Raw genomic sequence first — 13,093 nt, forward strand, 5'->3', positions numbered from 1 at the left:
TCCTTTCCAGCACCACAAAGTCAGTTGGAAAGGCAAAGGGCCCAACCTTGACAATCATGTCCTCTATTATGCCTGATGGGTGTTTAATGGAGCCATCAGCAAGTTGGAGGCATATCCTGGTTGGTTTGACTTCTCCAGTCAACCCAAGCTTTCTGATAGTGGATGCAGGTATTAGATTGATGCTTGCTCCAAGATCACATAGGGCTGTCTTGGTGCAAGCGCCCTCTAATGTGCATGGTATCATAAAGCTTCCAGGATCTTGAAGCTTTTCTGGTAAGCTTTTCAGAATGACTGCACTGCATTCTTCAGTGAGAAACACTTTTTCAGTTTCTCTCCAATCCTTCTTATGACTTAAGATCTCTTTCATGAACTTAGCATAGGAAGGTATTTGCTCAAGTGCCTCTGCAAACGGAATCTTTATTTCAAGAGTCCTTAGATAGTCTGCAAAGCGGGCAAATTGCTTATCCTGTTCCACTTTGTGGAGTTTCTGAGGATAAGGCATCTTGGCTTGATATTCTTCAACCTTAGATGCTGCAGGTTTATTCCTTACAGAAGTGGTTGAAGAAGCCTTTTTAGAGGGATTATTGTCAGCACTCTCAGGTGTCTGATCCCCCCTTGGCGTTTGAACGCCAGGATTTCGTGGAAAATGGGCGTTTAACGCCAACTTTTCCCCCTTTTCTGGCGTTTGAACGCCAGAACTGGGCAAGGAATGGGCGTTTAACGCCAGCTTTCCTTCCCTTTCTGGCGTTTGAACGCCAATAACTTTCCTCTCTGGGCTCTTACTGTCCTCAGAGGGATTTTGAACAGTGGTTTGGTTATCCTCTGTCAATTGTTCCTTGTTTGGCTTTTTGCTCTTTTGAGCAGTGGTGTTCAGTGTTTTCCCGCTCCTTAGTTGAACTGCTTGACATTCTTCTGTTATCTGTTTAGATATTTGCTGTTTTGCTTGATTCAACTGCAGTTCTATGTTCTTGTTAGCAACCTTAGTATCATGGAGCATTTCTTTAAATTCTGCTAACTGTTCTGTCATCAGGAGCAATTGTTGATTAAGCTCATTCATCTGTTCTTGAGGATTAGGATCAGTGACTAATGCCATGAAACGAACTCATTGCTAGAATATAGTATGGTTTCTAGCAACAGTGTCTATAAGCTCTTGAGCTTCTTCAATTGTCTTCCTCATGTGTATAGATCCACCAGCTGAGTGGTCTAAAGACATCTGAGCTTTTTCTGTGAGCCCATAGTAGAAGATGTCTAACTGTACCCATTCTGAAAACATTTCAGAGGGGCATTTTCTAAGCATACCTCTATACCTCTCCCAGGCATTATAAAGGGATTCATTATCCTCTTGTTTAAAGCCTTGGATGTCCAGCCTTAGCTGTGTCATCCTCTTTGGAGGGTAAAAATGATTCAGGAATTTGTCTGACAACTGTTTCCATGTCTTTATGCTTGCTGTAGGTTGGTTATTCAACCACCTTTTTGCTTGATCTTTTACAGCAAATGGAAACAGTAATAGTCTGTAAACATCCTGATCTACCTCTTTATCATGTACTGTGTCAGCAATTTGTAAGAACTGTGCCAGAAACTCAGTAGGTTCTTCCTGTGGAAGACCGGAATACTGGCAATTTTGCTGCACTATGATAATGAGTTGAGGATTTAGCTCAAAGCTGCTTGCTTTGATGGGAGGTGTACAGATGCTACTCCCATATGCAGCTGTAATGGGGTTAGCATATGACCCCAGAGTCCTTTTGGACTGATCAATCCCTCTTAGGTCCATAATGGACAAAAGGGAAATGATAATGATTGCAAAAAGATAAATTTTGTTTTTTTTTTTTTGAATTAACCAAAAAAATAAAATAAAACAAAAGGCAATTAAAATAAAAAAATTCGAAAATCAATAAGAAGATAAGATCAAAGCAAATTAAGAACTGAATCAATTAGTTAATTAAAAAGATTTTGAAAATAGCAATTAAAAAGATATGATTGAAAAATTTTTATGAAAAAGATTTGATTTTTTGAAAAGAGGAAAGAGAAAAACAACAAAAAGACACCAAACTTAAAATTTTTAGAAAATCAAACACTAATTTTCAAAAATTTTAAAGGAAAAACACAAAGAGGACACCAAACTTAGAATTTTTATGAATCAAAAAGGGACTAGGAACATGCAAAAATGGAATTTAAGAGAAAAATAAAAGCATGCAATTGACACCAAACTTAAAATATGAAACTAGACTCAACTAAAAGACTCTAAACCAACAAAAATAAAACAGTCCTAATCTAAGCAACAAGATAAGCCGTCAGTTGTCCAAACTCGAACAATCCCCGGCAACGGCGCCAAAAACTTGGTGCACGAAATTGCAATAACACTTTTGCAATCCCGCACAACTAACCAGCAAGTGCACTGGGTCGTCCAAGTAATACCTTGCGTGAGCAAGGGTCGATCCCACGGAGATTGTCGGCTTGAAGCAAGCTATGGTTATCTTGTAAATCTTAGTCAGGATATTAGAAATTACCAGGATTGATTGTGAAAAGCAAAAGAACATGAAATAAGTACTTGTTTTGCAGTAATGGAGAATAGGTTGAGGCTTTGGAGATGCTCCATCTTCTGAATCTCTGCTTTCCTACTGTCTTCTTCATCAAACACGCAAGGCTCCTTCCATGGCAAGCTGTATGTAGGGTTTCACCGTTGTCAGTGGCTACCTCCCATCCTCTCAGTGAAAATGTTCCTATGCTCTGTCACAGCATGGCTAATCAGCTGTCGGTTCTCGGTCAGGCCGGAATAGAATCCATCGATCCTTTTGCGTCTGTCACTAACGCCCCGCCTGCTAGGAGTTTGAAGCACGTCACAGTCATTCAGTCATTGAATCCTACTCAGAATACCACAGACAAGGTTTAGACCTTCCGGATTCTCTTGAATGCCGCCATCAGTTCTAGCTTATACCACGAAGATTCTGGTTAAGGAATCCAAGAGATATCTACTCAATCTAAGGTAGAACGGAGGTGGTTGTCAGGCACACGTTCATAGTTGAGAATATGATGAGTGTCACGGATCATCACATTCATCCGGGTTAAGAACAAGTGATATCTTAGAATGGAAGCAAGCATGATTGAATAAGAAACAGTAGTAATTGCATTAATCCATCAAGACACAGCAGAGCTCCTCACCCCCAACCATGGGGTTTAGAGACTCATGCCGTGGAATGTACACAAAGAAACGTGTAAAAATGTCATGAGGTCCAGTTACAATGTCAAAAGATCCTATTAATAGTAAACTGGTAACCTAAGGTTTACAGAAATGAGTAAATGACAGAAAAATCCACTTCCGGGCCCACTTGGTGTGTGCTTGGGCTGAGCATTGAAGCATTTTCGTGTAGAGACCTTTTCTGGAGTTAAATGCCAGCTTTCATGCCAGTTTGGGCGTTTAACTCCAAGTTTTATGCCAGTTCCGGCGTTTAACGCTGGAATTCCTGAGGGTGACTTTGAACGCCGGCTTGGGCCATCAAATCTTGGGCAAAGTATTGACTATCATATATTGCTGGAAAGCCCAGGATGTCTACTTTCCAACACCGTTGAGAGCGCGCCAATTGGACTTCTGTAGCTCCAGAAAATCCACTTCGAGTGCAGGGAGGTCAGAATCCAACAGCATCTGCAGTCTTTTTCAGTCTCTGAATCAGATTTTTGCTCAGAACCTTCAATTTCAGTCAGAAAATACCTGAAATCACAGAAAAATACACAAACTCATAGTAAAGTCCAGAAAAGTGAATTTTAACTAAAAACTAATAAAAATATACTAAAAACTATCTAAAAGATACTAAAAACATACTAAAAACAATGCCAAAAAGTGTACAAATTATCCGCTCATCACAAACATACCTTGGCAGAACTAAAATAGAGACATACGCTGTCATAATTAAAAGAAGGTCAGAGCAAAAAAATAAAATGGCAGCAGAGCAAGGATAGAAGAGTTACATATTCAGAAATAACAGAATTGAGATTGAAACTGGAAAAGGGTAGTGCTAATTTGAAGACAAGAACAGAGGAGACTGTGGTGGTTGAATGGGACCGAAGTAGTGACTAAGGTGGTTCAGTAGCAGTGGCGTTCAGAACACTTCTCCAGTGACAACCACGGTGACTCCACCGGTAGTGATAGCTAGGGTTCGGCAGCGGTGGATCCTTCTGGTGGCGGCTCAGACGGTGGATGCCACCCACAGCGATGCTCTCCTCCACAGAGCTTGGCAGCAGCGGCGATGGAAAAGCAGCGCCGCTTCCCCTTCTCCCTCGCAAACTCATCTCTTTCCCTCTCCTCTGTTCGCAGTTCACGGCAGCGGCAGAAGCTTCATCAACAGTGATGCAGCAGCGGTAAGGGAACAGCGGTCTCCGACGGTGAGCTCGGCAGCGACCAGGTGCGACAGAGCTGGCGGCATCCTCTTCATTTGCGACGGCGACGCGAGCTCAGCTCTATGGAACGGTGGCGACGGTGCAGTGGCTCTGCGGCGGCAACAACAGGGCACGACTCCTCCATCTCTCTTTTCTTCTTCCTCCATTCGTAGCTGTCTCTTCCCTCTCTTTCCCCCTGGTGCATGAAATTGTGATCTCTTTTTTTCATAACTCAATTAATCCCTAGTAATGGCTCCAAGAACTTGGTGCTCAATACCATGGTCTTAACACAACTTCGCACAACTAACCAGCAAGTGCACTGGGTCGTCCAAGTAATAAACCTTACGCGAGTAAGGGTCGATCCCACGGAGATTGTTGGTATAAAGCAAGCTATGGTCACCTTGTAAATCTTAGTCAGGCAGATTCAAAATGGTTATGAATGATATATGAATAAAGCATAAAGTAAAGATAGAGATACTTATGTAATTCATTGGTGAGAACTTCAGATAAGCGAATGGAGATGCTTTGTCCCTTCCGTCTCTCTGCTTTCCTACTGTCTTCATCCAATCCTTCTTACTCCTTTCCATGGCAAGCTGTATGTTGGGCATCACCGATGTCAGTGGCTACAGTCCCGTCCTCTCAGTGAAAATGTTCAACGCACCCTGTCACGGCACGGCTAATCATCTGTCGGTTCTCAATCAGGTTGGAATAGAATCCATTGATTCTTTTGCGTCTGTCACTAACGCCCAGCCTTCAGGAGTTTGAAGCTCGTCACAGTCAGTCAATCATTGAATCCTACTCAGAATACCACAGACAAGGTTTAGACCTTCCGGATTCTCTTGAATGCCGCCATCAATTCTAGCTTATACCACGAAGATTCCGATTAAGAAATCCAAGAGATATCCACCCAATCAAAGGTAGAACGGAGGTGGTTGTCAGTCACACGTTCATAGGTGAGAATGATGATGAGTGTCACGGATCATCACATTCATCAAGTTGAGGAACAAGTGATATCTTAGAATAAGAATAAGCTGAATTGAATAGAAGAACAATAGTAATTGCATTAATACTCGAGATACAGCAGAGCTCCACACCTTAATCTATGGTGTGTAGAAACTCCACCGTTGAAAATACATAAGAACAAGGTCTAGGCATGGCCGTGAGGCCAGCCTCCCAATGATCTAAGATAGCATAAGACTACTCAAAGATAGCTACTCAGATGAAAATACAATAGCAAAAGGTCTTATTTATAAAGAACAAGTAGCCTAAGGTTTACAGAGATGAGTAAATGACATAAAAATCCTCTTCCGGGCCCACTTGGTGTGTGCTTGGGCTGAGCATTGAAGCATTTTCGTGTAGAGACTTTTCTTGGAGTGAAACGCCAGCTTTTGTGCCAGTTTGGGCGTTTAACTCCCATTCTTGTGCCAGTTCTGGCGTTTAACGCCGGGCATTCTTGAGCTGATTTGGAACACCAGTTTGGGCCATCAAATCTTGGGCAAAGTATAAACTATTATACATTGCTGGAAAGCCCAGGATGTCTACTTTCCAACGCCGTTGAGAGCGCGCTAATTGGGTTTCTGTAGCTCCAGAAAATCCACTTCGAGTGCAGGGAGGTCAGAATCCAACAGCATCTGCAGTCCTTTTAAGCCTCTGAATCAGATTTTTGCTCAGGTCCCTCAATTTCAGCCAGAAAATACCTGAAATCACAGAAAAACACACAAACTCATAGTAAAGTCCAGAAAAGTGAATTTTAACTAAAAACTAATAAAAATATAATAAAAACTAACTAAAACATACTAAAAACATACTAAAAACAATGCCAAAAAGCGTATAAATTATCCGCTCATCACAACACCAAACTTAAATTGTTGCTTGTCCTCAAGCAACTGAAAATCAAGTAAGATAAAAAGAAGAGAATATGCAATGAATTCCAAAAACATCTATGAAGATCAGTGTTAATTAGATGAGCGGGGCTTTTAGCCTTTTGCCTCTGAATAGTTTTGGTATCTCACTCTATCCTTTGAAATTCAGAATGATTGGCTTCTTTAGGAACTTAGAATCCAGATAGTGTTATTGATTCTCCTAGTTAAGTATGATGATTCTTGAACACAGCTACTTTATGAGTCTTGGCTGTGGCCCAAAACACTCTGTCTTCCAGTATTACCACCGGATACATACATGCCACAGACACATAATTGGGTTAAACTTTTCAGATTGTGACTCAGCTTTGCTAGAGTCCCCAATTAGAGGTGTCCAGGGTTCTTAAGCACACTCTTTTTGCCTTGGATCACAACTTTCTCTTTTTTTTCTTTTCTTTTTTTTTCATTTTTCCTTTTTTCGTTTTTCTCCCCTTCTTTTTTTTTTGTATTCACTGCTTTTTCTTGCTTCAAGAATCATTTTTATGATTTTTTAGATCCTCAGTAACATGTCTCCTTTTTCATCATTCTTTCAAGAGCCAACAATTTTAACATTCATGAACAACAAATTCAAAAGACATATGCACTGTTCAAGCACACATTCAGAGAACAAAGTATTGCCACCACATCAAAATAATTAATCTGTTATAAAATTCAAAATTCATGCAATTCTTCTCTTTTCAATTAGGAACATTTTTTTTAAGAAAGGTGATGGGTTCATAGGACATTCATAACTTTAAGGCATAGACACTAGGACACTAATGATCATAAGACACAAACATAAATAAACATAAGCATGAAAATTCAAAAAATAGGAAATAGAGAACAAGGAGATTAAAGAACGGGTCCACCTTAGTGATGGCTTGTTCTTCCTCTTGAAGGTCTTATGGAGTGCTTGAGCTCCTCAATGTCTCTTCCTTGCCTTTGTTGCTCCTCTCTCATGATTCTTTGGTCTTCTCTAATTTCATGGAGGAGGATGGAATGTTCTTGGTGCTCCGCCCTTAGTTGTCCCATGTTGGAACTCAATTCTCCTAGGGAGGTGTTGATTTGCTCCCAATAGTTTTGTGGAGGAAAGTGCATCCCTTGAGGTGAATCTCTCCATCTCCCATGGCTCGGAGGTGGAAGCTTTTGCCTTCCCTTTCCTCTTTCTAAAGGTTTCTCCGGCCTTAGGTGCCATAAATGGTTATGGAAAAACAAAAAGCAATGCTTTTACCACACCAAACTTAGAAGGTTTGCTCGTCCTCGAGCAAAAGAAGAAAGAAGAGAGTAGAAGAAGAAGAAATAGGAGATGGAGATGGCTTTGTGGTTCGGCCAAAGGGAAAGAATTAGTGTTTAGGGTGTGTGAAAATGAAGGAGTGAAGATGGGTTTATATAGGGGTGGAGAGAGGGGTAGGGTTCGGCTATGGGAGGGTGGGTTTGGGAGGGAAAGTGGTTTGAATTTGAATAGTGAGGTAGGTGGGGTTTTATGAAGGATGGATGTGAGTGGTGAAGAGAAAGTTGGGATTTGATAGGTGAGTGGTTTTTGGGGGAAAGGGTGTTGAGGTGATTGGTGAATGGGTGAAGAAGAAGAGAGAGGGTGGTGGGGTAGGTGGGGATCCTGTGGGGTCCACAGATCCTGAGGTGTCAAGGAAAAGTCATCCCTGCACCAAGTGGCGAGCAAAAATTCTCTCTATGCCAATTCTGGCGTTAAACGCCGGGCTGGTGCCCATTTCTGGCGTTCAACGCCAGCTTCTTGCCCTTTCCTGGCGTTTAACGCCAGTCTGGTGCCCCTTTCTGGCGTTAAACGCCCAGAATGGTGCCAGACTGGGCGTTAAACGCCCATTTGCTGCCCTTACTGGCGTTTAAACGCCAGCAAGGTCTTCCTCCAGGGTGTGCTATTTTTCTTTCTGTTTTTCATTCTGTTTTTGCTTTTTCAATTGATTTTGTGACTTCTCATGATCATCAACCTACAGAAAACATAAAATAACAAAGGAAAATAGATTAAATATAACATTGGGTTGCCTCCCAACAAGCGCTTCTTTAATGTCAGTAGCTTGACAGTGGGCTCTCATGGAGCCTCACAGATACTCAGAGAAATGTTGGAACCTCCCAATACCAAACTTAGAGTTTGAATATGGGGGTTCAACACCAAACTTAGAAGTTGGTTGTGGCCTCCCAACACCAAACTTAGAGTTTGACTGTGGGGGCTCTGTTTGACTCTGATTTAGAGAAGCTCTTCATGCTTCCTCTCCATGGTGATAGAGGGATATCCTTGAGCCTTAAACACAAAGGATTCTTCATTCACTTGAATGATCAATTCTCCTCTGTCAACATCAATCACAGCCTTTGCTGTGGCTAGGATGGGTCTGCCAAGGATGATGGATTCATCCATGCACTTCCCAGTCTCTAGGACTATGAAATCAGCAAGGATGTAATGGTCTTCAATTTTTACCAGAACATCCTCTACAAGTCCATAAGCTTGTTTTCTTGAATTGTCTGCCATCTCTAGTGAGATTCTTGCAGCTTGCACCTCAAAGATCCCTAGCTTCTCCATTACAGAGAGAGGCATGAGGTTTATACTTGACCCTAAGTCACACAGAGCCTTCTTAAAGGTCATGGTGCCTATGGTACAAGGTATTGAAAACTTCCCAGGATCTTGTCTCTTTTGAGGTAATTTCTGCCTAGACAAGTCATCCAGTTCTTTGGTGAGCAAAGTGGGTTCATCCTCCGAAGTCTCATTCCCAAATAACTTGTCATTTAGCTTCATGATTGCTCTAAGGTATTTAGCAACTTGCTCTTCAGTGACATATTCGTCCTCTTCAGAGGAAGAATACTCATCAGAGCTCATGAATGGCAGAAGTAAATCCAATGGAATCTCTATGGTCTCAGTGTGAGCCTCAGATTCCCATGGTTCCTCATTAGGGAACTCATTGGAGGCCAGTGGACGTCCATTGAGGTCTTTCTCAGTGGCGTTCACTGCCTCTTCCTCCTCTCCTAGTTTGGCCATGTTGATGACCTTGCACTCTCCTTTTGGATTCTCTTCTGTATTGCTTGGAAGAGTGCTAGGAGGGAGTTCAGTAATTTTCTTGCTCAGCTGTCCCACTTGTGCCTCCAAATTCCTAATGGAGGACCTTGTTTCAGTCATGAAATTTTGAGTGGTTTTGATTAGATCAGAGACCATGGTTGCTAAGTCAGAGTGGCTCTGCTTAGAATTCTCTGTCTGTTGCTGAGAAGATGATGGAAAAGGCTTGCCATTGCTAAACCTGTTTCTTCCACCATTATTGTTGTTGAAACCTTGTTGAGGTCTCTGTTGATCCTTCCATGAGAGATTTGGATGATTTCTCCATGAAGAATTATAGGTGTTTCCATAGGGTTCTCCCATGTAATTCACCTCTTCTATTGAAGGGTTCTCAGGATCATAAGCTTCTTCTTCAGATGAAGCGTCCTTAGTACTGCCTGGTGCAGCTTGCATTTCAGACAGACTTTGAGAAATCATATTGACTTACTGAGTCAATATTTTGTTCTGAGCCAGTATGGCATCCAGAGTGTCAATCTCAAGAACTCCTTTCTTCTTATTCGTCCCATTGTTCACAGGATTCCTTTTAGAAGTGTACATGAATTGGTTATTTGCAACCATTTCAATGAGTTCTTGAGCTTCTGCAGGCGTCTTCTTCAAATGAAGAGATCCTCCAGCAGAGCTATCCAAAGATATCTTGGACAGTTCAGACAGACCATCATAGAAGATACCTATGATACTCCATTCAGAAAGCATGTCAGAAGGACACTTTCTGATTAGTTGTTTATATCTTTCCCAAGCTTCATAGAGGGATTCTCCTTCCTTCTTTCTGAAGGTTTGGACTTCCACTCTAAGCTTACTCAATTTTTGAGGTGGAAAGAACTTTGCCAAGAAGGCATTGACTAGCTTTTCCCAAGAGTTCAGGCTTTCTTTAGGTTGTGAGTCCAACCATATCCTAGCTCCGTCTCTTACAGCAAAAGGGAATAGCATAAGTCTATAGACCTCAGGGTCAACCCCATTAGTCTTGACAGTGTCACAGATTTGCAAGAATTCAGCTAAAAACTGATGAGGATCTTCCAATGGAAGTCCATGGAACTTGCAATTCTGTTGCATTAGAGAAACTAATTGAGGCTTAAGCTCAAAGTTGTTTGCTCCAATGGCAGGGATAGAGATGCTTCTCCCATAGAAGTCGGGAGTAGGTGCAGTAAAGTCACCCAGCACCTTCCTTGCATTGTTGGCATTGTTGTTGTTTTCGGTTGCCATGTCTTCTTCTTGTTTGAAGATTTCTCTTAGGTCCTCTACAGAGAGTAGTGCTTTAGCTTCTCTTAGCTTTCGCTTCAAGGTCCTTTCAGGTTCAGGGTCAGCCTCAACAAGAATGCTTTTGTCTTTGCTCCTGCTCATATGAAAGAAAAGAGAATAAGAAAATATGGAATCCTCTATGTCACAGTATAGAGATTCCTTGAGGTGTCAGAGGAAAAGAAGAATAGAAGGAGGAGGTAGAAGAATTCGAACTTATCAAGAGAGATAGAGTTCGAATTGTGCATTGAGGAGGAGTGTTAGTCCATAAATAGAAGGATGTGAGAAGAGGGGAAGAAATTTTCGAAAATTAAGTAAAAGATTTTAAAAACATTTTGAAAAATACTAATTGATTTTCAAAAACTAAGAGTAGAAAAGAAATAAAGTGATTTTTGAAAAAGATTTTGAAATTAGAAATTAAGAAGATATGATTGAAAACTATTTTGAAAGAGATGTGATTAAAAAGATATGATTGAAAAGTTATGGTTTTAAAAAGATATGATTGAGAAGATATGATTTGACAAACAATTTAAAAAGATTTGATTTTGAAAAATTAATGACTTGGCAAACAAGAAAAGATATGATTCAAACATTAAACCTTTCTCAACAGAAAAGGCAACTTGCTTGAGATGTTGAATCAAATCATTAATTGTTAGCAACTATCTTTGAAAATGGAAGGAAATTGATTTTGAAAACATATGATTGAAAAGATATGATTTGAAAAAGATTTGATTTTAAAAAAAATTTTGAAAACCTGAAAAAAATTTGAATTAAAAACAGAATCTTCCCTCTTGTGCCATTCTGGCATTAAACGCCCAGAATGGTATACATTCTGGCGTTTAACGCCCAAAACTCACCCCTTTTGGGCGTTAAACGCCGAGCCAGGCACCCTGGCTGGCGTTTAAACGCCAGTTTGCCTTCCTCACTGGGCGTTTTGAACGCCCAGCTTTTTCTGTGTAATTCCTCTGCTGAATGTTCTGAATCTTCAATTCTCTGTATTATTGACTTGAAAAGACACAAATTAAAAATATTTTTGGATATTTTTAATACTGAGAAATAATCAAAATGCAACTAAAATCAAATAACAATGCATGCAAGACACCAAACTTAGCAGTTTGTATACTACTGACACTAACAAAGTGAGAATGCATATGAGAGACAACAAAACACTCAAGTCAAGAGAATTTAAAGATCAGAGCAATGAAATCATCAAGAACATCTTGAAGATCACTTAAGAAACATGAATGAATGTAAGAAGAACAGAAACATGCAATTGACACCTGGTGCACGAAATTGCAATCACACTTTTGTAATCCCGCACAACTAACCAGCAAGTGCACTGGGTCGTCCAAGTAATACCTTACGTGAGTAAGGGTCGATCCCACGGAGATTGTCGGCTTGAAGCAAGCTATGGTTATCTTGTAACTCTTAGTCAGGATATCAATAATTATCAGGTTTGATTGTGAAAAGTAAAAGAACATGAAATAAGTACTTGTTTTGCAGTAATGGAGGACAAGCTGAGGTTTTGGAGATGCTCTATCTTCTGAATCTCTGCTTTCCTACTGTCTTCTTCATGCACGCAAGGCTCCTTCCATGGCAAGCTGTATGTAGGGTTTCACCGTTGTCAATGGCTACCTCCCATCCTCTCAGTGAAAATGTTCAACGCACTCTGTCACAGCACGGCTAATCATCTGTCGGTTCTCAATCAGGTTGGAATAGAATCCAGTGATCCTTTTGCGTCTGTCACTAACGCCCAGCCTTCAGGAGTTTGAAGCTCGTCACAGTCATTCAATCCTTGAATCCTACTCAGAATACCACAGACAAGGTTTAGACCTTCCGGATTCTCTTGAATGCCGCCATCAATTCTAGCTTATACCACGAAGATTCTGATTAAGGAATCCAAGAGATATCTACTCATTCTAAGGTAGAACGGAGGTGGTTGTCAGGCACACGTTCATAGGTGAGAATGATGATGAGTGTCACGGATCATCATATTCATCAAGTTTAGGAACAAGTGATATCTTGGAATAGAAACAAGCGTGATTGAATGAAAAACAGTAGTAATTGCATTAATCCATCGAGACACAGCAGAGCTCCTCACCCCCAACCATGGGGTTTAGAGACTCATGCCGTAGAAGATACAATTAGAAACGTGTAATGTGTCATGAGGTACAGATACAATGTCAAAAGATCCTATTAATAGTGAACTAGTAACCTAGGGTATACAGAAATGAGTAAATGACGTAAAAATCCACTTCTGGGGTCCACTTGGTGTGTGCTTGGGTTGAGCATTGAAGCTTCCATGTGTAGAGACTTTTTCTGGAGTTAAACGCCAACTTTTATGCCAGTTTGGGCGTTTAACTCCAATTCTTATGCCAGTTCCGGCGTTAAACGCTGGGAATTCTGAAGCTGATTTGCAACGCCGGTTTGAGCCATCAAATCTCGGGAAAAGTATGGACTATTATACATTGCTGGAAAGCCCAGGATGTCTACTTTCCAACGCAATTGAGATCGC

This window comes from Arachis stenosperma, chromosome 2 (genome assembly GCF_014773155.1).
Source record: "Arachis stenosperma cultivar V10309 chromosome 2, arast.V10309.gnm1.PFL2, whole genome shotgun sequence".
Classification (NCBI taxonomy): domain Eukaryota; kingdom Viridiplantae; phylum Streptophyta; class Magnoliopsida; order Fabales; family Fabaceae; genus Arachis; species Arachis stenosperma.